Source organism: Meriones unguiculatus, chromosome 19 (assembly GCF_030254825.1).
Source record: "Meriones unguiculatus strain TT.TT164.6M chromosome 19, Bangor_MerUng_6.1, whole genome shotgun sequence".
NCBI lineage: Eukaryota > Metazoa > Chordata > Mammalia > Rodentia > Muridae > Meriones > Meriones unguiculatus.
Genome location: NC_083366.1, coordinates 24,223,100 through 24,247,720, shown reverse-complemented (window position 1 = coordinate 24,247,720; position 24,621 = coordinate 24,223,100).

The window sequence follows — 24,621 nt, the reverse complement described above, 5'->3', positions numbered from 1 at the left end:
ATGTCAGTTCTTTGCCCAATATTAAAGTCTTGTTTGTTTGTTTTTATTGAGTTGCTTGCATCCCTTATGTTTTAGGCAATGAACCTTATCATATGTGTTTCTTGTGGGTCATCATTTCATTTTACCTTTAATTATTTTTCCTTAATTTCTGAACATAAGTTACCTGAGGACAGACAGAAGTTATGAATGAAAAACCTACATTACATGTGCACCAAAGATAACAAAGACCCTATTGACCAAGTGCCAATACTAATAAAGGGCTAGAGAGTATGAGCTATTAAACTCAAGATACTCTTTGGATATCCCTAGTTGCCCCCATGAAGTACTGGAGAAGTGTTCATGCTCTCTGCTCCTTTGATAGTTCAAAGGAGGAAAAATCTCAAATAAAAATGCAGATTAAAAAAATGTGTTCTTCAATTAGTTTAACCAGTTTCAGATTTTAACTTTCAAACACATTTCAATTAAAACATACTTATATTATTGTACCCCTCTTTTTTCTTTTTTTTTTAATTTTTTTCTTCGCAATTTATTGATTATATATTCCGATTGAAACTCCCTCCCTCAATTCCCCCAGTCCCACTCTCCCTCTCTCTTTCTCCCATTCTCTTCCCCTCATCAACTGAAAGGGGTAGATCTCCAATATTGCCAACTGCCCATAGCTTATTAAGTCTCACTGGACTGCCTGGATCATCTAACTTGGTGGCCAGGCAAGGCTGCATCATCAGGAGTGAGTGACCAAAGAGCAGTCAACTGAATTCATTATAGAGGCATCCCCTGATTCCCACACTCAGAGATCCACATGGAGACTGAGCTGCCAATTGGCCACATCTGAGCAGGAGGTCTAAGTCGTCTCCCTCCATGACCCTTGGTTGGTGCATCAGTCTCTGAAGGACCCCCAGGGCTCAGATCTTTTAGTTTTGTTGATCTCCTTGTGAGGCTCCAGTCCCATCCATGTCCATCTATTCCCACACCTTTCTTCCTCCATAAAACCTGCCTGTGCTCTGCCCAAAGTTTGGTCCTGAGTCTCAGCTTCAATCCCCTGTTGGATAAATGATTTCAGAGGACCCTCTATAATAGAGTCCTATTGGTTTCCTCTCTCCCACCACTTCTGGTTACTATCCTGTTTGCCATTCTGAATGAGATTTAAGCATCATCATTAAGGTCCCCCTTGTTCTCTAGGTTCTTTAGGTTTATAGATGGCTATCTTATATGGCTTATATCCGCTTATAAGTGAGCATATACTGTGCCTGTCTTTCTATTTTTGGGTTATCTAACTCTTGATAATTTCTTATAGTTCCATCCATTTGCCTGCAAATTTCATGATGTCCTTGTTTTTAGTAGTTGAGTAGTATTCCATTGTGTAGATGTACCACAATTTCCATATGCATTTCTCCATTGAGGGACATGTAGGTTGTTTCCAGATTCTGGATATTACAAATAAAGCTGCTATGAACATAGTTGAGCAAATGTCCTTATTGAATGGTGGGGCATCATTTGAGTATATGCCCAGGAGTGGTATAGCTGGATCTTGAAGTAATGGTAGTCCCAATTGTCTGAGAAAGTGGCACATTGATTTCCAAAGTGGTTATTCAAGTTTGCACTCCCACTAGCAAGGGAGGAGGGTTCCCCTTTCTCCATATCCTCTCTAGCATGTGTTGTTACTTGAGTTTTTTATCTTAGCTATTCTGATAGATTTAAGATGGAATATCAAAGTCGTTTTTGTTTTTATTTCTATCATGATTAGGGATATTGAGAATTTCTTTACGCATTTCTCTGCCATTCATTATTCCTCTGTTGAGAAATCTCTGCTTAGCTCTTTGCCCCATTTTTAATTTGATTATTTGGTTTGTTGGTGTCTAATTTCTTGAGTCTTTATATATTCTGGATTTTTTCTTTTTTTTATTAGTTACATTTTATTAACTTTATATCCCAGCTGTATCCTGCTCCCTCATTTTCTCCCAATCTCACCCTCCCTCCCTCATTTCCTCCCTGCCCCTTTCCAAGTCCACTGATTGGGGAGGACCTCCTCCCCTTTCATCTGACCCTGTTTTATCAGGTATCTTCAGGACTGGCTGCCAAGTCCTCCTCTGTGGCCTAGCAGGACTGCTCCTCCCTTGGGGGGGGGGGAGGTCAAAGAGCCTGCCATTGATTTCCTGTCAGAAATAGTCCCTGTTCCCCTTATTATGGGAAACCAGTTGGTTACTGAGCTACCATGGGCTACATCCGAGCAGAGGTTCTAGGTTATATTCATACATGGTCCTTGGTGGAGTATCAGTCTCAGAAAAGACCCCTGTGCCTAGATATATTTGGTCCTTGTGGCGCTCCTATCCTTTCCCCATCATACTAACTCCCCCTTCTTTCATATAATTTCCTGCACTCTACCCAAGGTTTGGTTATGTGTCTTAGTATCTGCTTTGATACACTGCTAGGTAGAATCTTTCAGAAGTCCTCTGCAGTATGCTCCTGTCCTGTTAGTTGTTTTCTCCTATGTCCAATGCACATCCCATTTGTCTTTCTAAGTGAGGATTTATCATCTTACCCCGGGTCCTCTTTCTTGTTTATCTTCTTTAGGTGTATAGATTTCATTATGTTTATCATATTTGATAGGTCTATATAAGTGAGAATATACCATGTATGTCTTTCTCCATCTGGGATATCTCACCCACAATGATCTTTTCAAGATCCCACCATTTGCATGCAAATTTCATCATTTCCTCATTTTTCATTGCTGAGTAGTATTCCATTGTGTAAAAATACCACAATTTCTGTATCCATTCCTCTGTTTATGGACATCTGGGTTGTTTCCAGGTTCTTGCTGTTACATATAAAGCTGCTACAAACATGTTTGAGCAAATGTTCTTGTTGTGTGCTTGAGCAAATTTTGGGTATATGCCTAGGAGTGGTATAGCTGGATCTTGAGGAAGCACTATTCCTAATTGTCTGAGAAAGCACCAGATTGACTTCCAAAGTGGTTGTACCAGTTTAAATTCCCACCAGCAATGGAGGAGAGTTCCCCTTTCTCCACAACCTCTCCAGCATGTGTTGTCACTTGAGTTTTTTAATTTAGCAATTTTGATGGGTGTAATGTGAAATCTCAGGGTCATTTTGATTTGTATCTTTCTGATGGCTAGGGATGTTGAGCATCTCTTTAAGTGTTTCTCTGCCATTCTATATTCCTCTACAGAGAATTCTGTTTAGCTCCGTACCCCATTTTTTAAATTGCATTGCTTGATTTATTGTTTTTTAACTTCTTTAGTTTTTTTTTATAGTCTTGATATCAGCTCTCTCTCAGATATAAGTTGGTGAAGATCGTTTCCCAGTCTCTAGGCTGTCATTTTGTTCTGACGACAGTGTCCTTTGCTTTACATAAGCTTTTCAGTTTCATGAGGTCCCATTTATTGATTGTTGCTCTTAGAGCCTGTGCTCTTGGTGTTTTTTCCCAATCTATAGGCTGTATTTTTGTTCTGTTGACAGTGTTTTTTCCTTTACAGGAGCTTTTCCATTTCACAAGTTCCCTTTTATTAATTGTAGATCTTAGAGGCTGAGTTGTTGGTGTTCTGATCAGGAAATTGTCTCCTGTGCTCTCATTGGCACAGGAGACAATTTCCTAATCAGAAAATGCCCCACTTTTTCTTCCAACAGATTTAGTGTATCAGGTTTTATGTTGAAATCTTTGATACCCTTAGACTTTAATTTTATACCGTGTGATGGATATGGGTTTATTTGCATTTTTCTACATGTAAACTTCCAGTTAGACCAGCCATCTTTTTTTCCATTTAATGGTTTTGGCTTTTTTTTTTTTTTTTTTGTCAAAAAATCAAGTATCCGTAAGTGTTTATGTTTATTTCTGGGTCTTCTATTCGACTCCATTGATCCACCTTTCCGTTTCTATGCCAGTACCATGCAGTTTTTATTACTGTTTCTCTATAGTACAGCTTGAGATCAGGGATGGAGATACCTCCAAAAGATCTGTTGTTGTACAGCACTGTTTAAGCTATTCTGGGTTTCTTGTTATTTCATATAAAGTTGAGAATTTTTCTTTTAAAGTCTTTAAAGAATTGTGTTGGTAATTTGATGGGAATTGCATTGAATCTATTGATTGCTTTTGGTAAAATTGTCTTTTTAACCTTAGAGATCTTTTGCTTATGTATGATACTTTCCAATTTTATTTTATATCCTTTTGTATGTACAAATGTGTGTCAGCTTTTATATATGTTTATTATGCTTTTTACTTGGGTCTTTTTTTTCTGTTTGTCTGTTTGTTTTGTACTTTTCTGGTTCATTTTTATTTTAGATGATGATGATATTAGATATCTGTTGGTATTCTCATGAGAAAGAAAAATCAAAAGTGTGTGGATTTGTGTATGTAGATTTGAGGAGTATTTGAGAGGAGCTTGTGGGAGGGAATTGTACTTATAATGATATGAAAAATCAATTTTCAATGAAATATTAAGTAAAATAAAATTCAAATTTAAAATATTTAATGTAATGTGAAGAAGTTAAAACAGAAAACCCAGTAATATAATAACGTTCACTTTTTAAAAAGAGTGTTAAAATAAAATTTTAGCAGGTTTTGGCTTGGTAATCCAATGAAGTAGAAATGAGTACATATGCCAGCATCTAAGTCTCTCTGCTGCTTTATTTTATTTTAATTTAGTAATTTTTTTCTCATGAAAAAATTATGCTCATCAGTGAGTGGGTGCCTGTGCATGGGACAGAGCTCAAGTAAAAGTGAGATCAAGCTGACAGGAGTGGTATAGGCTTTAGAAGCTACAAGGCCACCCCCAGTGGCACAGGTCCTCCAGCAAGACCACACCTCCTATTCTTTCCAAAACATTTCCACCAAATAAGGACAAAGCATTCAAACACAGGAGCCTATGGCGGTCATTTTCTCAGCATTTTATTGAATAACCTATCTCTCCAGTACTTTCATTTTAAATTTAGGTTTCTTTTTTCAATGTAATCAGTATATTTACCCAGAAAAATCTTCATCCCTCTTCAGTAGATGCATTTTTTTCTTTGACTTGAAAGTGCTGATAGCTACTGTGGTGGAAGCATTCTCCCTATTAAAATGGACTTTTCAAATAAATTGCTCCTTTTTAAGAATAGATATGTTTCTATTTTGCTGTGCCACATATACACAAATGGTGATTGCAAGTACAAATTTATTTAACATATGTTTATTAAATGATTTGTATGCTGCCCATGCTGTCTTAGATGAAATGTGATAAAATGTTGTCACTTGATAATTTGCAAAATATACCTCTTATATTTCTTTAAACATTTTTATTTTATAATGCAAATAATACATAATTATGTAAAAAAATCATTGCGATATATTGAATGAGGAAATTGTTGGTATGTCCTTGGTGATTAGGAATAATTTTACTTAAAGAGTTTTAAATTATTATTACCCTGCAAAGAATAATTCAGTGTGATTAGATGCCTAAAGAAATGGAGTGTCACTGAGTAAGAAATATTAAACTCCAATAAAATTTGAAGACAAGAACAAGACCTCTTTCTGAATAATATAAAAGCACAAGAATTTGCATTTATGGTAGCTGTGCACTTATGAATTTCAAAGTTGCACTGTGTAGTTAGCTTTTGATTTATATTTGACCCTGTATAGAAATTTAGAAACAAATAGTAATTATTTTAGAGTTTGACTCAACATATTATTCTCTTTTGTTGTTATTGTTGAACTATGTAAGATAATACCAGAAACTGGAAATATATTGTTTTCTCCTTGCTGGACTTAGGTAAGAACCTCAAGTAATCTTAGGAAATTATAAAGTTATCATATGGAAGAGGAAAATTGAAAGAAAGTCACAAGAAGGCTAAGGATAAATGTAGTTGTTTCACTATTGAGGCTATGCTGTCTTTCTCAGTGCATTCTTGCAGATGTACTTTTGAAAACACTAAATCAAACATGGCTGCCATCTTTCAATGCTGCCTAACTTATTCTTCCAAGAGCTTATAATGAGAGGTGATGATGGAGACAAGACCCAGTGGACGTGTCCATGAAGGACTCTGTAAGCAAGAGGAGACTCCAAAAGTGAAGAGGCCCTCTCACAGGGAAGAGAATGGAAGCAGACCACTCTGCCTCCATTCCCCTAAAGTCCCACTAGCTGTTACTTACTTCCCTGTCCCTTAATGGTTTCTTCAGTTAACTTCTCTTCATTGACACCAGAAAGACCCCACTACACACTTAAGCAGCTATCCTGACCTGTTTTCTCATTCTGGCTTAAAAATGATACATGTATTTTGCTGCCATTGACACCATATTCTCCAAACAGGTTGGCTTGTGTAATTGTTGACACATCTAAACAGAGAAATTAATTGATGCCATCTGCCTGTGACAATCAACAGGGTAATGAAGATCTTCATGTAAAATGGAATTTGAGAACCACTCCACAGAGTAGAGTAAAAGGGCTCTGCTTGTGTTTGTGTGTAAGGCGTTAAAGAGGGAGCTCTGGGCAATTGTTCTCTAGCTTAGAAAGGTTTGCCAATTGTTGATAATTACACAATATATTGGCAGCTTTGGCTTTCTGAGCTCTTAGTGATGACTGGTTGTAATTTGTTATATATTCTCTGAACAACCTAATTAAGTAGTTACCTCTGAACAATCAATTCAGAAATGATTGATTGTTATAATTTATCTAAATTTCTAAATCCTTTCAAATGTTTTAAGGTGGGGTTTTCCTATTAAAATTCTCAATGCAACAATCAAGAAAATGTTTCACATTGAAACAACACAGTATTGCACAAGGTATCTGAATGTTGAACTGTGATGTTAAAACCAATAGTCAAATATGCTTAACATGTGCTCTTTATTGGGTTTTTCTGACTATGAATTTACACAGTATTGATATTTCTCTGGATTGTATTATAACCATTCATCTTGTTCATTGCTAAGTAAGTAGAAAAGGTTTATAACACCATGTACAGGAGGGGAATTCTTTTGGTGTTAAATAAGCCCTGACAAAGCATCCATCTTTGCTACCTCTTTTTACTTTTTTCCTGAGATGAGAGAGATTCGTGTCTTATTTGGGAAGTGTTGCTGTTCCAAATGAGGGTGAAGCCCTCTGATTCTCTAAGACATTCATAAGCATCATTTCCAGGAACGTTCAGAAGCAACCACCCTTTAAAACAAGTAAGTTGAAATGTGTGGGGTAAATGTCCTTTAAAATTTTTCTGACAATAACAAATGGCAGTTTGTGTGAGAGCCACTGAAGAATATCCAAGGCTGATGAAGAGAAGGTCTCCTACCCAGAAGGACATGGGGCTCATCCTTTAATTCATTCCCTCGCTGCTTCAAAGCACTTGTAACTACAACTGTCGCTTCAAAGGAACCCAGAGTCCCTGAGCTGTGACCTCAAGCAGACATGCATCTCTGATGACCTGCAGGGCTTTGAAGTCCACTGTGAATTTCCATGACTAAAAAGAAGTGGTATATTGGAAGAATCAAGGCCAAGATTTGCCAGAAAGAATTGCTTGTCTGCCTACTTTCATAGGAACACTGAGGTGGGAGGATAAGTGTGTCCCCCCACTTAAACTTTGCTCTTGCTCTATTAATTTTTGTTCTTTATGATAAATGAATGCTTAGTTTCTCTGTAAAACTTAAGATGACTGTTGATTTTTTCAGTCATTTATTAATGTGTCATTCCAAGATCCTCTGAAGTAGTAGAAATTTTTAAGTGCTTGATGGCATGGAAAATAAAGAAAGTTGAACTCAGCATCCATTAACATTCAACCATGGCATTCCAGCCTCTTGGGAGCACCTGGCCTCTTTAGAACATAGTTTAATACAAATACCCATTTAAGGCACATTCTTCCTCTGCCTTCTCAATGTATCACAGCATAGCTGTGAATGTAAAAGAGGAGAAAAGACCAAGATTTTCCAGCTCTGGGATTAAATGTGTAATCAACCATTGGTTTTCTTGTTCTTTCTCATAAAAATTTTTACTACATTTTTGTTTGGTTTGACTACTGGTGAGTTCCTTATATTAATATGACAAATGGGTAAAGACACGCTGATAGAATAAAATTTCTAGAAAGAGAAAATTTTTTATTAAAAATAAAATAACAGAAAAATCCATGTGCAAGTTTTATGATGCCTATGAATTTGTGCCGTGGATTTAGATTATCAGGCTATTCAACAATAATGAGCTATCTTGGGGATAAACAGACTAGAAATCAGCAATAAGATATCAGTTTGTGGGAAAGATTCACCATCTTGATTAGAAGTAAATTTTTAGAGTACTTTAGAAATTTTAAATCAGGAACAAATTTTACCCATGGCAATTTTCATAATTGAAATGTATTTTGAAATGTGTACCCTTAGCTACATTATATTACAATCAATATTTAACCTTAGTGTTTGCAATAGCTTTATTATTATTTAAATATTTATTTTATGTGTATGCATGTAGTCCTGCATGAGTTTATATATATCATGTGCATGCATGTTTCCATGGAGTCTATAAGAGAGAGTCAGTTTGTGGACCCAGAATTACAAGTGGTTGTGCACCATTTCTCTAGATGCTAGTAACTGAAAGCTGGTCTTCTTTAAGAATAGCAAAAATTCTTAACTTTCGAGCCATCTTTCCATTCACATGCTCCTTTTTTTCCCCTTCACTTTTGATTTGTTAGGACATTCTCACTGTCATTCTGGACTGGTCTTGACCTGGTCCTCCTGATTTTACCTTCTAGATAGTTATGCTTTCCTCTATACCTGTGTATTTACCATCACCACCACCAAGGTACTTTTGTCTAAATGGCATACTTTCTAAGGTCAAAGAAGTGAGTTTACCTTTACAAAGCAAAGATGTGTGGAGCAATAGTGGATGGGGAACAGTAATTGAGTAAAAAGCAACACATATTTTTAATTTATAATGAGAATCTAGGAAATACTAATTTTAAACTTATTTTTCTTAATCAGAGCAGTTGAAAGAGATAACGTTATGGTTCATATGTCAAAAACTCTTGTGCTAAGCGGTGAATATTTTCCTGGATATTATTTGAAGAAAAAAAAATGTGCAATGATATTTGTGAATATTTTCAGAAGGTCCCAGGTGTGGTTGGCTATGCTGTCTCAACAGTAAAACATAAGCAGAAAAATTATAGTCCTGAGAAAGCCAGAAGTCCTGAAATCCACCCTTGGGGTGATGGAGGACATCCGGGTTCAGAATAAGTGTGTGGCTCACTGGAGTTTTCTAATCTTGGGTTCCTCACTTACAAGTAAGATTGTCATTGCTCAGAACACCAGTGTTTTGAGAATTAATGAGATATTCTATGTCACGAAAAATACAGAGAATGAAAGCTTCAAGGCTTTTAATACAAGTCAAAACATTTTCTTTGCTTTGAAAAATAAAATTACTTTCTCTCAAGAAATAATAACAGAGGGATAAAAAGATGGTTCAATAGGTAAACTATAAGCTACACAGACACAAGAACTTTGTTATGGTACCTAGCAACCATGTAAAATGCAGGGCATGATGATGTGGGCATTTCCCTGTAGTACCAGCATTATGGGGGCAGAGACAAGCAAATGTGAAGCTTACACAAATGTGTGTGTTTGTTGTTTGTGTGTATTCACATACACATGAAACTATGATAGAAACAATACCATATCAATACCACATTACTCATACATATGTTGATCTTTCTCCTTAGTAATATAGAAAATGAATTTCTTACAGGACTGCCAAATTATGCACAAGTTGTTAACATACTAAATTACTGAGTAACAGAGTTTTTGATGTAGTGGTTTTGCTGGACTTAGTCAAAGTGGACACTGTTTCCAAGAGAGATGTTTTCACTAGATGTTGTGGCATTTTGCCTAACATGTCTTATGATGTTTGAATGAATTTTCATATGGCTAATAAAATGCATTTTTTTTCTGTTGGATATGTTTTTCTCATAATAAAGTCTTCTTGTCAAAAAAGGACAAATTTATTTTGTTTTTGAAATACACTCCAGCTTGAGAATGAATTAGTGCCTTACTTTTTCCATGGGGTAGAAACACAATGTCATCATGCTTTTGTTTTTGTACAGATGTTATTGTCCTTTCCCCTAAATGTGAACCACCCTTACCATGTTTTGTTGCTATGTGTCTACACAGGTTAAATTTAGAAACCAGGGAGAATATTATGACTGCTGAAATCTCACCTGCATGCATTTTTAGTTTTAGTGATTCTGTTTATTTTCAAAGTAGATGGTTGGAACATGCCTTTGTTAAATGTCTCTGCTCATATCCTAAAGAGCATTTGGGATGATGCAAACACTGTTTCTGCTTCCTGTACCCTGAAGGTGGACATAAGGCAATAATTGGTCTCATTAAATAGGCACAGTTTGTATTGTTAACATTTGACTCTTTTTCTTATGATTCATACTTCTAATGGTGCCTTTTGAATAGCTGGCAAGTTTACTTTCATAGAAGTATAAATTTAAAATTATATTTTTACCTAGAAATATTCACTATTAATTATATAGCAGTAAGTACCCACTGCCTTATTGTGCAAATAAGAAGACATGCTATTTACATTAAAAAAAAAGGAAAAGAAAAAAATCCATAGTCTTAAATGAAGTGGTTCTTTCTGCCTTAGGACACATTTGTTAAGGATGCACCTTAGAGTAAGTGAACAAGATGTACAGATGTTTGCATTTTTATCTGACACACACACACAAAAATTCTACCATGAGCCAATAATATATATTTAGTAATAGAAATGTAAAGGAAAATTGCAGTTGAGTGAGATAGCACAGGGGGAAGTAGTGAGATTTGGAGTCATCATGTTCTGTGTATTGGCACTAATGTACTTTATATACCTCATGCTCTCAGGGTTAGCATCTGACAATTGATCATTCAGCCTCCTCCTACCTATGGGCTCAAATATCAATTCTGTCCTACTTGCCTCAGATTAGCTGGAAAATCAGTTTCTCAAAGATTCAGATGTGCCATCTGTGGAGGAAAATCATGGCTGCACCCTGATTTTAAAATTTGCAGAAAATGCATGCAGAAAACATGACACAAGCTCTAGAATACACTTAGAGAGAAAAAAAAAATCATGAAATAGTGCTGAGTCATTCTGACTGAGCACTGAGTCATTCTGAGAAAATGCACCTCATTGTTGTCTATTCAACACACCACAGAGTGGGACTTGATAACACCCTACCCCTTATAAAGATTACAGAAGAGACTTCCCTAGAAAATTGTATCAGGTCCTTTGAAAGGTTCTGTTTAAAACCAATTTAAAAAAAAATTCTGTCCCCATTGTCTCCCAACTGTGTTATCTGATTTAGCCTAAGAGTGATGGAGACCACTATTCTTTTCAGATAAAAAATGAACAAATTGGACTGGTTTCACCCAAACTTTACAACCTCCTTCTCAAGCAACAGCTGCTTTTGGGGACTAGTGGCACCTAGGTACCTTCAACATTACCAGAAGTTTGGGTTGACAAATTTTAAAGAACAACACAGACATTTGGCCTCTGAAATCTTATGACTGGGTGACTCCCTTTCATATCTTCATTTCTTTTAGTGCACCATTACATCCATGTTTTTACAATGCCTTGCAGAGTGCAAAACAGGGCCATGTACAGTAGTTTTGTTTTTTTTTTATCTTAAGCAGTCCAAGTTCAGCGAAAAAACACATATGAGACTGTGGATTTGATTCCTAATATTATAAAATATAAAACAAGATAAAAACAAAAATGCTATCCCAAAAGCTACCAGCTGACTTCAGTACTGTGACTATGAAGCAGTAACCTGAGGAGCTAGGACCTGGTTGCATCTTCAAACATTTCACTGTCTAAAGCATTTGTTTCCTTTCAAGGATTCACTCTTGAGGGTTCTTATTCATGTTGGTTGAATCCTCAATTTATTTTGTGGTTTGAACAGTAACCACTGAAGACAGCCAGTGGCCATTGTCTGTTGAATTGTGCAGAACAATCTATTAAATAGAATCCTGTTATTTTAAGAAGTCAAGGTCCATAATTCTCCTGGCATTTTTTCATACAGTTAATGTTGCCAAGACCCTGGGCATTGTTGGGTATAAGCTGCTTTGATAACTCATGCCAAACTCTGCTTGCTTTTTCAACTGTGGCCAATTTTTAATCCACTCTCTTATGCTGATGTAGATGTCCTTTTGGTTTTCCTTCCTGATGAAAGTGAGAAAATTCTGGAGTCCCAAAAATGACATGACGAAGTACCTACATTGCCTATTTCAATTTAGCTAATGCATAAATATTTTTAAAGTAGTGCTTCCTGTGAATCCACTAAACTTAGTGAGGTTATCTTCCATTTCTATAACTGCACAATCAAATGTTAGATAAACATACCTAACCTTTCAATGAGGAGGAAAAATACACCCATTGTTTTCTTTCTCCTTATTCTGTATTTGTTTTGCCACTAATAGCTTATCTGAGTTCATTGTAATCCTGGGTATTTGTGACAGTGTATTCATCTTGAAAATAAAATTTGACCATTACAGACAACCAGGTGGACCTTTAAATATTTTCATCTATTTGTTATTGATTTTACAGTATCTCCTTAGTTTATACAAATATAATTTTATTCAATCTGGGCACAGACGTTGTTCACAAGTCAACAGTCTTTATAAAACTTAAGTATGGCCACATAATTCTAGTCAGTGCAAGATGCCAGCCTGGCATTATTAATGGGTGAAAGCATAGCCTGTCAATCTGACACTGCCATCCAAGATAGAGTAAACTGACTTTCCTCATATCCCAATAACTCCTAAAGCAGTTTTGTCAGAGTGACATCTATGATGTAGCTAGTGTCACTAGCTTATTCCAATAATCTTATTAGGAATAACACATAAACTCAACAAGTTTAGGGCTCATGGCACTCAACTCCATCACAAATATTCCTAGTTGTATACTTTTGGGATTTCTCCATATTTTTCCCATTAAAGAACATAATATAGAGTTTGTACTATTATTTAAATGACACAAAGAAATCTTACAGCCTGGAAATATAAAGGGTCAGAAACCTTGGTTATGAACAAAGGGAAAACATTCCAGTTCATATGCCTTTAGAGATGGCTAGCGGTGTCTGCGTAGATATACCGTTTATAGGTTATTTCAGGTTCAATTAGGACACATGCAAACTATCTTGTAAGATCCCAGAGGAGAAGTGAAAAGAATAAGGAGGAAAAAAAAATAAACAGGTCTAGGTGTAGTCATTTTCTAAATACTGGATTTTGCTGGCATAAACATTTAGTGGGCTTTGTTTCTTGATAAAAATTTGAAAAGCATTAATACCACCATTAGTGAACTTGATTTTGAATGTGTATTATTTCTTTTGTGTGAGTGTGTGCATATATGAGCATAAGCATGCAAACATGTTCTTGTGTGTGTTTATATTGAACCCCAAAATTTATGTCAGGTTTCTCCATTAATCACACTTCACCTTATTTTTTGAGAAATTGTCTATCACTGAACCTGAAGCTTACTAATTTGTTTCAGTGGATAGGCCAATGAGCCCTCGTATCTTCCTGTCTGGTTCTCCCTAGAACTGATATTATAGACACATGCTACCACAACAGGTAATTTTTATGTGGATTTTGGAGATTGAAGTTAGAACCCTGTGATTTCCCAAATTGCGTTTTTATATCTGCAACCCAATTTCTATGTTATTGTAATCTCTAATGTCTCAGTGCTATGTCAAAACCAGACTTGTGATTTTGAAACAATCTGAGCAACAAATGATGTGACTGAGAAGACAAATGGCTTCTATTAGGAAAATAAAAGTTAACTTATAAGTTTTGCAGTTTAATAATGGAGAGACTAAACATATCAAAGTTTCTTCACATTAAACTACACAATTCATTCTCTAACAGACTAAAAGTGTGATATTTCACCTATTCACAGCAATATATCAACTATATGGTGACTTTTGAATGGAGAGAAAGCACTGCCTTTAATCTCAATTCTAATGAATTCTGATTCCTCCTCAGATAAACTGATTGTGTGGGAAATGATAGTCGTCCTGAGTGGCAAGGCCTGATGTGTGTCTGGATTCTGTATATGTACCTTCTGCCCATGTGGTGTTTGCAAAGCTGGGTAGCTTAAAATAGAGTTTCTCTTTCTTTTCATCCTAAGAACCCTGAGGTCATCAGGAATATCATATTACCAAACAGTCTATAGGGTCAGGTTCAGAAGCACCACATGCTCCCAAATGTGTCCACAAATGCATCTGAGTGGTCCCATCATGTTTATGATAAAACTAAAAGTGTCACATCTTAGGGGTGACCATTGTGATTATTGTCAACAGATGGTATTAGGGACAATGGCATGAAGACGTTTTATATTACTCAGGGTGGTCTGTGGCCAGCAGGGGAGAGCATAAATACCACATGAGGTGAGGCTCTGTAATAACAAATCAATGTGGATGCTATACATTTCATGAGACACCATGTTAATATCAACTTGACACCCCAGAAAACTTGCTTAGATAGCTAGTACAACATACTACCACATCCTGTTTGCTTTGTATACACTTGACAAGGTCCAAGAATGGAAAAAATTAAACTGACCATCAAATAATAGCAACAACACCAACAGAAACCTTTAAGCACCTGCATTTTCAGTGTGGTTCATATTCCGGCACATGCTATTTGCCTGAGTCCTCACAGCATTTGACACCCATTGTAACAACACTGTAGATGAAAGCATGCTGCTCTAGAGACAGCAGACATTGTGTATTCCTAAAACTACCTTTTGGTTTCAAGCATATTGAAAGATGTCTGTCCTTTTCTTGGCTGCATATTGAAGCAGAATTTTAATGACACGTTAGTTCTCTAGCCTATGCCCTAAGTTCTTTTGGGATAATTGCTCAGGTGGGATAAGTGTGTGTGTGTGTGTGTGTGTGTGTGTGTGTGTGTGTGTGTGTTTGTCTGTGTAGTCATGTGTTTGTGTATAAAGGTGTGATGCATGTCACCCTTTGAAGAGCCAATATTTGGTAAGTACTGAGTTATTTGAATTACGAGCCAGACACAGAGTCAGTTTATTTAAGTAATTAGTGTTTTGTCTTTTTCTCATTGGGTGATTTAAGATTGCATAATAAATCTGTTTAAAGTCCATATTAATGGCATCATGTTCAAATTTAAAATAGAAAAAGAGGATAGTGTGACAGTCCCATAAAGTAAATTATGACATGCAGAGGTATCTGTGTGGTAGGCTCTGTATGCTGATGTTGGTACTCAGAAAACTTCCATTTCAGAAAATTCTGCAAATATTCAGATTTGGCAAAATGTAGGATGTTGTTTGGCTGAGGTGCTGTGCTGCAATACAGTATTTGCTGTAAGTGTTGACTACTTTCTAGAAATCAAATAAAACATGTAAGTTTGTTTGCTTTGTTCTAATGGTGAGATATCAGTGTGCATTCAAATCTGAGGTTGTGTAGCTGTATCATGTGGAGTTTTCACACTCCAAAATCTTTCACAGAAAACCAAAGCCCTAGCATTTTCTTGAGAGATGCTTCTTCTTTATCATCCCATATGGTGACCCATTTTATTTGGGGACAAGCATGATGGAGTTCATGGTACATGGCGGCAGGTGGTGTTTTCTATGATCATGGCTTGCACTTCTGTGGCAACACCGTTGCACGTTTACAAACAGGTGTCCTGTTTCAAGTAGAGAGAGCTTCATGTTTGTGTAGAATGATAAATGGGGTTGATTTTACGTGCATTCTGTGTGTTCTCTGGCAAGTTTAACCTTCTCTAGGACTTTGGAATTTCAAGGATTCTCAGCTGTTTAGTGGAGTGTCACTCTTTGATAGAACTCTGACCTTTGTCAGGCAGCTGAGCCTCACCTGTTATCCCCTTTCTTTCTTACAACTCACCTGTGTCTACAGATAGATTAAGCACCCAATATTATAGTTTCTAATTAAATTTTTTATGAACCACCAGACTCATATATACCACTAATTTTTCATAAGTATGAGCCCAAGACTCATACCCTTCAGTATACCCCATAGAAATTTGTTTTCTGGTTGAACAGAGGCGTGGTCAAGATTTCAGAACATTTTCTCTTTTGGTGCAAATGTAAGTGTTATATACATGTGAAGGTCAGGGGTAAACATTGCATGTCTTCTTTCTTCACTTTATTGTCTAAAGCATGTCTCTCACTAAACCATTTCAGCTAGATTGTCAAAGTAGTGGACTCCCACCCCAGTTTCCACCTTCTCAGTACTAAGATTATAGGCATGCGATATAGAAAACCCATCTCTTCTTTTGTGTGGATGCTAAGAGTACACAGTCATGTCACTTTGTTCTCTTAGCCATTTTTCCAACCCTAGAACCTTTTAACCTTTTTGTTGATTTAAGATTACCTCTATTACAGGTCCGTAATCCCAGCCCTAAGAGAAGCAGAGGAGGGTGGATCTCTGTGAGTTCAAGGCCAGCCTGGTCAACAAAGTGAGTCCAAGATAGAGAAGGCTACATGTCTCAAAAACCCATCTATCTATCTATCTATCTATCTATCTATCTATCTATCTATCTAGATATGTACATATATATGTGTGATATTATATATTATATATAGTATGCATATATGTACATATAATTACTTCTCTTTAGTCATTTGCCAATGACCATGGTGACAATGGTTGTGTCATGTTTAATTGTAGGTGAATGTCTTCCTCTATCACAGTACCCAACACATGATTGCTGTCACTGCTCATGTGATGAATTATTATATGGATGAATACATGGTCATATAGGTTATATTCCTCAGACTTGAGTGGAAAGAGAAGTCCATACATATTCACTGAACATTTTAAATAGTTTCATATACCTTAAATGGGACTGTGACTAAGAGATAGACAATATTATTGATGGAAGGACAGATAGGATACAAAGAGGTCATCTGACTCTTGAGGTTGGTTGTTTAACAGTTTAAATTGTCTATTTTTAGTTCCACAGAAAGAATTCTAAATGTCCAACACTGTAGTAACACCAGTGCTCACTTTAAACACATACTTACTTTTTATCATTCATTTTATGAATTTTTTGTCCTTTCAAAATATAATTCTAGGGACTGAGGATATGGCTAAGTCATTAATAGTTCCTGATTCCTGCCTTTCCAGAGGGAGGACTGGAGTTCAGGTCATAGTAACTTTTTCAATATACTCCAAACAACCTGTAATTTTGTTTTAGAGGATCCAATATTCTCTCAACAGGCACCTGTACATGCATGGAATACAGTCATACACACAAAGAGACACACAGAGACATACACATACTTATAAAATCAAAGTCTTCAAAAAGTATATAATTCTAAAAAAAATCCTAATGTTCACCATTTATACGTTTTCCCAAATGAATCAAGTTCACATTTTCTGTAGACTCTGTTTTGCTCAGCCACTTATCCAAATGCCCATCAACAGAAAGTTAAAAAAGCCAAATATATTGTTTGTATAAAATGGAATGTTATCCAAACATGGCCTAGAAAAAATGTAATGTTTATTTGGTAAGCCATGTAAATACCTGGCTAAAACAAAGAAGCCAAGATGTATTGTTCCTCATGCTATTTGACTTGTGGATATGAAATATACAAAGTAGCATAAAGCAGATCGTCTTCTCTACTGTCTGTGGGGGGTGTTTTAGTTTTGTTTGTATTGTAGTGATAAATAACCCAAATAATGAGTTTTTTTTAACTCATAACTCTAGGTTACAGTTCATCACTGCAAGGGAGTCACAGAGACAGGAGCAGAGAGGAACAAATATACCAATCCTTCCTTATTCTTAACAGGGCAAGGTTTAGCCTAGGAAATGGTGCTACCCATAACGGTTGATTCTCCCTATAGTAATTAATTAACAGTCATGACAACCCACACCATTTACAAGTACATAGGCTAATTTAATCTCATAAATCACTCATTAATACCTTTTATCCTAGTATAATGGGGGGTTTCAAGCTTACAATTAAATCTGTCACAAGAATAACTGTTTTTTGGGTACCAGGTTTCTTACAAAAGTTGTATGCCTGCTGTGGAACAAGATCACTATCTTGTTTGTTGTGCAGTACTGTGAATGTTCAAAATTCTACTGAACTGTAAAGTTATCTCACCATAACATAAGCACATGTGCTCAACTATGTTCTTAGCAGCTTTATTTGTAACAGCTGGAAACCGGAAACAACCCAGATGTCCCTCAACAGAAAAATGGATAGAGAAATTTTGGTTCATTGACACAATGGAATACTACTCAGCTATTAGGAAAAAGGAAATAATATGCAATTTGAAGAAAGATGAATGGAACTAGAAAAGATCATCCTGAGTGAGGTAACCCAGACCCAGAAAGACAAACATAGTATGTACTCACTTACAAGTAGATATTCGACATACAGTACAGGTAACCATATAACAATCCTCAGACCCAAAGAAGCTAAGTAACAGAGGGCCCAAGAAAAGATGCTTAAATCCCACTCAAAAGGGGAAATAGAATAAATGTTGAATGTGGATGAAAAGAGAGGAATTGGAGGGAGAGAGTGTGAGGAAGGGAACGAGGCTAGAGATCAGATATGGGGAGAATTAGTGGGTTTGGGAGGCAAAAAACTGGGAGAGAGGAGGGAAACTGAGGGGGGAAGACATCTCTGAGACAAGCTGGAGACCTGTGACAGAGTAGGCTCCTGGGAGGATATGGAGGTGACTCCAGCTGAGACACTAGCTGTGAGGGACATGGAGACTGAAGGGGCCAACTCCTAGCCAGGGAGGACTTCCAATGGAGGAAGGTGGACACCAACCTACTCACAAAACCTTCCACCCAAAATTTACACTGCCTTAAGGATGTGCATGGATAAAGACAAAGCAGAGATGGAATGTCCAACCAATGACTCTCCTAACCTGAGATCCACTCCATAGGAAAAAGTCAACCCCTGACATTATTAATGATGCTCTGCTATGCTTGCAAACAAGAGCATAGCATGACTGTCCACTGAGAGGCTATACTCAGCAGTGGAACAAAACCGATGCTGAGTCCCATAACCAAACATTAAGCATAAGATAAGGAAAAATTAAGATAAGAAAGTCTTGGGGAAGAATGTAGGGGAGGATAGAAGGTTTCAGAAAGGACAAGAACTCCTCAAGAAGACCAAAACTGTCAATTAACCTGGGCCCATACGGCTTACAGGGAATGAAGCAACAACCATAATGCATACCTGAACTGAACCTAGGCCAGTGACACATATGTTACTGATGGGCAGTGTGGTCTTCATGTTGGGTCTCCTAGCAAAAGGAGGAGTGGGAGTTGTATATGACATTGACTTTGTCGTCTGCTCTTCCCCATAGTTGTGTTGCTTTGTCTGCCTCAATAGAGGAAGATTACTAAGTCTTGATTTGACTTGATTGGACAGAGTGGGTTTGTAAGGCGGAGGAGCTTTTTTTTTTTTTTAGAAGAAAGAGAAGGGGAAAAGGGAAAAGAACTTTGGAGGGGGGACTGCAAAGAGAGGAGGCAGGGGGCTGTGATGTGAAATGAAGAAATTTATTAAAAATTACAGTTTCACAAAAGTTTATACATATTTTAATAAAATAATTATCAGTTAGTGGGGTTTCACTGTTCTTGTAATGTTGGTCACTCAAGCTGTAGCTCAGTAGTTGAGCAGTGGCCCTGGGTTCAGTCATCAGCAGCAGTACTGCCACCATCACCACCTTCACTACCACAACAGCCAGAGAAACAGATACAATTATTTTTTAATTATGTCTCAATTGCCACATAATAGTCACACTTTGTAATCTAGTTCAAAGTTGTCTAAGAGGGGCTGGAGAGATGGCTTAGTGGTTAAGAGCTCTTAGGGAACTATGGAGAGCTTAGTTCGCTGGGTTCCCAGCACCCACACTGGGTGGTGAACAGCTCCCTCTGACTGCATCCCCAGGAAACCTGGTGCTCTCTTCTCACCTCTATGGATATCAACACACATGTGGAATACATCCACAGAAGCACATATATAAACACTTCAATAAAAATACATCTTCAAATTTGTCTGTGAGATGTCAGTCTTTCAAATTTCTTAGCAATGAATAAGAAGTCTAAATAACTTCTCTTTAAACACCATGATGTATTAGTAAGCTCTTATTTGGAAACAATGGGACCTTGGATTGTAGGAATTAGAAAATTAAGATTTTAGAGGTATTTTTGTTTATGTAAGAAACAGCGAAACATTATTATTAGTGAATTAGTGTTATTATTCCTCTCTAATATTTAATTTACCAATTAAAAGTACAAGGTTTAATCATGTTGTTACTTGGGCTTGATATTTATTTGTCTTGGCCATGGATGTTTACTTTCTCTATGTTTTGAAATAGAATACATGTCATTACTTTATGGCCAGTGATCTAAACCATATGATTTTTTTCACCCAATCTGGGCCCCCATGAATGCATATTCCCAAAACCTCATTGTTACAATATGGTTTTGAAAAATTAGTAGAGTCTCAGTGGGTAAGTTCCTTTGCTGTGCAGGAAGGAGGACCTGAATTTAAATACACAGCACCCACGCACAAACCTGATAGTGGCTGCACATTCCCAAACCCGTTTTGAAGGGCAAACATACAAAGGTTGCTGGGGCTAGTTTGCTGCCAGCCTTGTTTTATGTTCAGGGGAAGATCCTGTCTCTGAAGAAACTAAGATCTGGAGTGATAAAACAGGACATTTTATATTTTCTTCTGGAATTTACATATGCACAAGAGCACATGCACATACTTACACACGCACATTTATGACATATAATTCACCCACACACACACAAACACCACACACACACACACACACACACACACACACACACAAAGAAAAGGAGGGGGTGGAAGAGTAGGAAGAAAAGGAGCTGAAGGAGGAAAAATGATTTTGGTTTCTCTCATCTTCCAGGCTTCATTAATGAAGTATGTCTATTCTTGGGGGTAGTAGAAGCTTAAGCCTTATTAAGCGTCGGCTAAACAAATCCAGATGGCTCAGTGTTCAGCAGCAAAAGGACCATGGCATTTCTGCCCACTTCAGGATTTATACATCCAAGAAGATGTGGAAGGATGTAAGGTGATTTGAATGTTCCCCCACTAGTCTCCTTCTCTGCTCCTTGGCTGCTCTTTTCCAAGGCAAACCTGATGCTTCACTTTCACCTAGTGTTAGAAAGGGTGACTTCAAGAATGTGTTTCTTCCCAGTTCAAAGCACAGGGCAACTGTTTATTTGGGGTGTTGGGTTTCCTCTCTCACTTGGAAGTAAGTACACTGAATGACATGTACTCCCTGCACTCCTCAGCACCTCTGTCTTGGCACTGGTTCATTATGTTTCAGAAACTGGCATGGGAAGCATAGTTGAAACTGCTGTAGAGGGTGGTATTGCAACAAATAGTTTGAATTATCCAAGTTAAAAGCCAGGAACTAAAGAAAATATAGCATAGTATGCTGCTGAGGTCAGTTACAAGATTCAGAAGAGGAGTAGGCACCCCACAGAGGCTTGAGCCTTTCCACTTCTATGGAAAACATTCCCCAGAGCTCTTTGGAGGTTGATGACTCACACAGAGGGATATTTTTAGGAATCCATTAACTCATATGTAGCTTAGGGATGCAAGATTCAATGGGCAACACTCTGAGCCATTACACTCGGGCTGTTTTGAATGTGGTCATTGTACTATTGGTATCTTGGTCTGCAACTGAGTCATCTTGTTGAGCAGCAGGAGAAAACAGAAAAAAACTGTTGCTACCACACACCATTTGATAAGATACTGGAGAAATCAAAGCCAAAGAAATAAAAAGTCTCTTATTTCTCTTCATTGGGAAATATCAGCTTATTCTGTGCTCATGTTGAAATATTTGGTCACATTTTGCAATGTTACCCCTGAAAACGTACAGGACTGCTTTCAAAGGTCATTGGTGGTATCAAGAGGTCTACATCATCAAATATGTGAAATGCCTCAGGAGATTGGCTTGGAGTGTGCTGATGTGTTTGCAACTCATTGTACAGAGCTTTGGAGAAAGAAAGAAACAGAAGTAGCAGAAACTGCATATACAATTTGAAATGTGTGTGACAAATTCATCCTGGAAGGAGGAATTTTTCTAAGTCATGTGTGTGAGCGTGCACATGCTCACATACAACTACATATGTCTTTTCATATGTACATTTTTGCATGTGAGTGAATATTATTATGCATTCCTATGTGTGACTTTATGCATGTGTGTGTTCTTGGTTTACATGTGTTCACCTGTGTGTTTAGCTTAGTTTTTAAATCCAGTTTCTATTTAAGCACTGATGTGTCAACTGACCAGTAAGTACATGAGTGGTGTGCCATATTCAGGGGTAAAAGCTACAATAGTTAGTTTATTAATACATAGGAGAAATATTCCATTCAACATCTTGTTATAATAGTTGAGTATGATTTAGGCTTGATGACAAGAAATTATCATTTTCTAGCAATTAGAGAAAGATTTGCCAGACAAAAAAGTAAGTTTGGGGATTAGAAGTGGAGCAAAAAGAAAATCAACCTGAATATTCTCTTTTTTAAAGTATTGGTGATTTTCTCCCTATTCCTACATTGTTGTTTTCATTTTCCACTTGCCTATTTGGATTATTTTTCAGGGTTGATTTGCACATATATAAGATTTTTTGACTATTTCCTCAGTAAGGCCCATATGTCTGTTCATTGTGCCTGGTTTAGCCAGGGTTTAACCCACACTCATGATTTTAAGGGGATATTTGTCTCCAGGCAAAACCTTGAGGCTCAGATGCATTTCACAGCCTTTCCCCATCTCTATCCCTCTTATAAAAACAGACAGTATCTTTTCAGTTCAGCAGGGAGCTACAGCAAGCAGTTGTGGAGGGTAAATTAGAAAGTTGATACTTCCTTTTAAATAAACAGCCAGAAAAGAAAACTGGATCTTGAATTTCATACCAAATTCAAACCATTACACGGAAGTCCTTTGCTAAAAAAAACGGAAAGAAGACAAATGCCAGATGGGATTCTTATTTGGAAATTTCAGCCATAGTTTTCATATTTCAGTCTGGGTGAAAGTTAGAAATATCTGTCTCTTTTGATGTTATTTGAGTCTGGCTACACATAAGATTGTGTCAGATAATTCTTGCAAAACATGATATCATTCACATTTTTTTATAAACATGAACACTTCATCATCTGTGCACTTCCATAGAGACTCATTTCTACATTTAATCCAGTGGAAAGGAGTTCCTACAGCAAGCGACAATAGCTCTAAACTGTCAAAGAAATGTCCTCTGCTCACATAAATGTCCCAATAAAAGTGTCATCATTGTGGACCATTAAACACCAGAGTAGTCGTCAGCTTTGAAAAGTCTTTAGAGGTGAAGAATAGCCAATCCTCCACTCTACTGCAAATCAAGAAAGCAGATAAGGACCAGAAACAAAAACGATTTGCAAGGTTTTAGATATAAATGGTGTGTTTAGTGTATGCCATGATTCATAATTTTGTCTCAGTATTCTCTGTGTGTCTGTCTGTCTATACATCTCCATCTACTTTCCTCTTCCTCCCTCCCACTGTGCTTTCAATTTGAGGGTACAGTGGCCCCAGAGAACAATTTGGTGCTGGTCTCAGCTTCTACCTGGTTTGAGATTGGGTCTATGCCATCCTTTTTTTGTCTGTGAGCTTCCACTGATTTTCCTGTCTCTGCCTTCTTTGTCATTTACAGGAATGTCATTTACCTAGTAGATCATTTCCATACCACTAACAACTGTTTTTGAATGAATAAACAAACACTAAATTCTGGTGCATTCAATAGAATGTGAAGTCCTAGTAACTAATTCTGCTGGGTGTGTAATAGGTGTGAAATTCAGTGAAGCTGATGAAATGATTTGAACAGAGTAGAGTTTAATGTTCTTTGTTTTGACATGAAGTGTCTGCCCCAAATGACAGTGTTATTTCAACACAGTTGTCATTGAATACTTCCATTCGGTAAGTGGTCATTAGCTTCAATTACTTCTAAAAGAGACTCCTTGTATAGAGGCAACTGATCCTCTTGTTTCCAGAAATAAAAATACATAGCTTCCCAAAAATGTATCAGTGGGATTGCTACAGGTTTGTTGTACCATTGAACATTGGAATAAGTTACGAGTGTTACTGTTTACTTCAGTGTACTCTCCCTTTAAAAATTTGAAGTTGTGTAACTTTTAAAAAAGTTTTAACTAGCTTAATTATTTTCTGCAGTTAACACATTTGTAAATGTGGTTGTGTGATTATGTATTTATTCATGTGGCTGTATGTGTACTGCTTGTACATATGTGTGAGAGCCAGATGTCAATCAGCATTGGGTACCATCTTCAGTCTTTCTGTCTTTTATTTTTTTCATTTCTAACTTTTTTTTTCATTTTCACTTCTTTCCATTTCTTTTGTTGTTGTTTAAGATATGATATTTATTGGTCTTCACAATTTAACTAGCTAAGAAAGCCATCAAACCACAGGGACTATTTTTCTTTAACTGTTGGATTTGGGGATTGAACTGAAGCCCTCAGGTTTGCATTGGAAACACTATACGGACTAAGTCCTTTCTCCAGCCACTGGGAGTGTACTAGCAGAACACAATTTTTAAGACTTTCTAATTTTCGTTACTTGTCTAGTGATTCATGATAAATAATT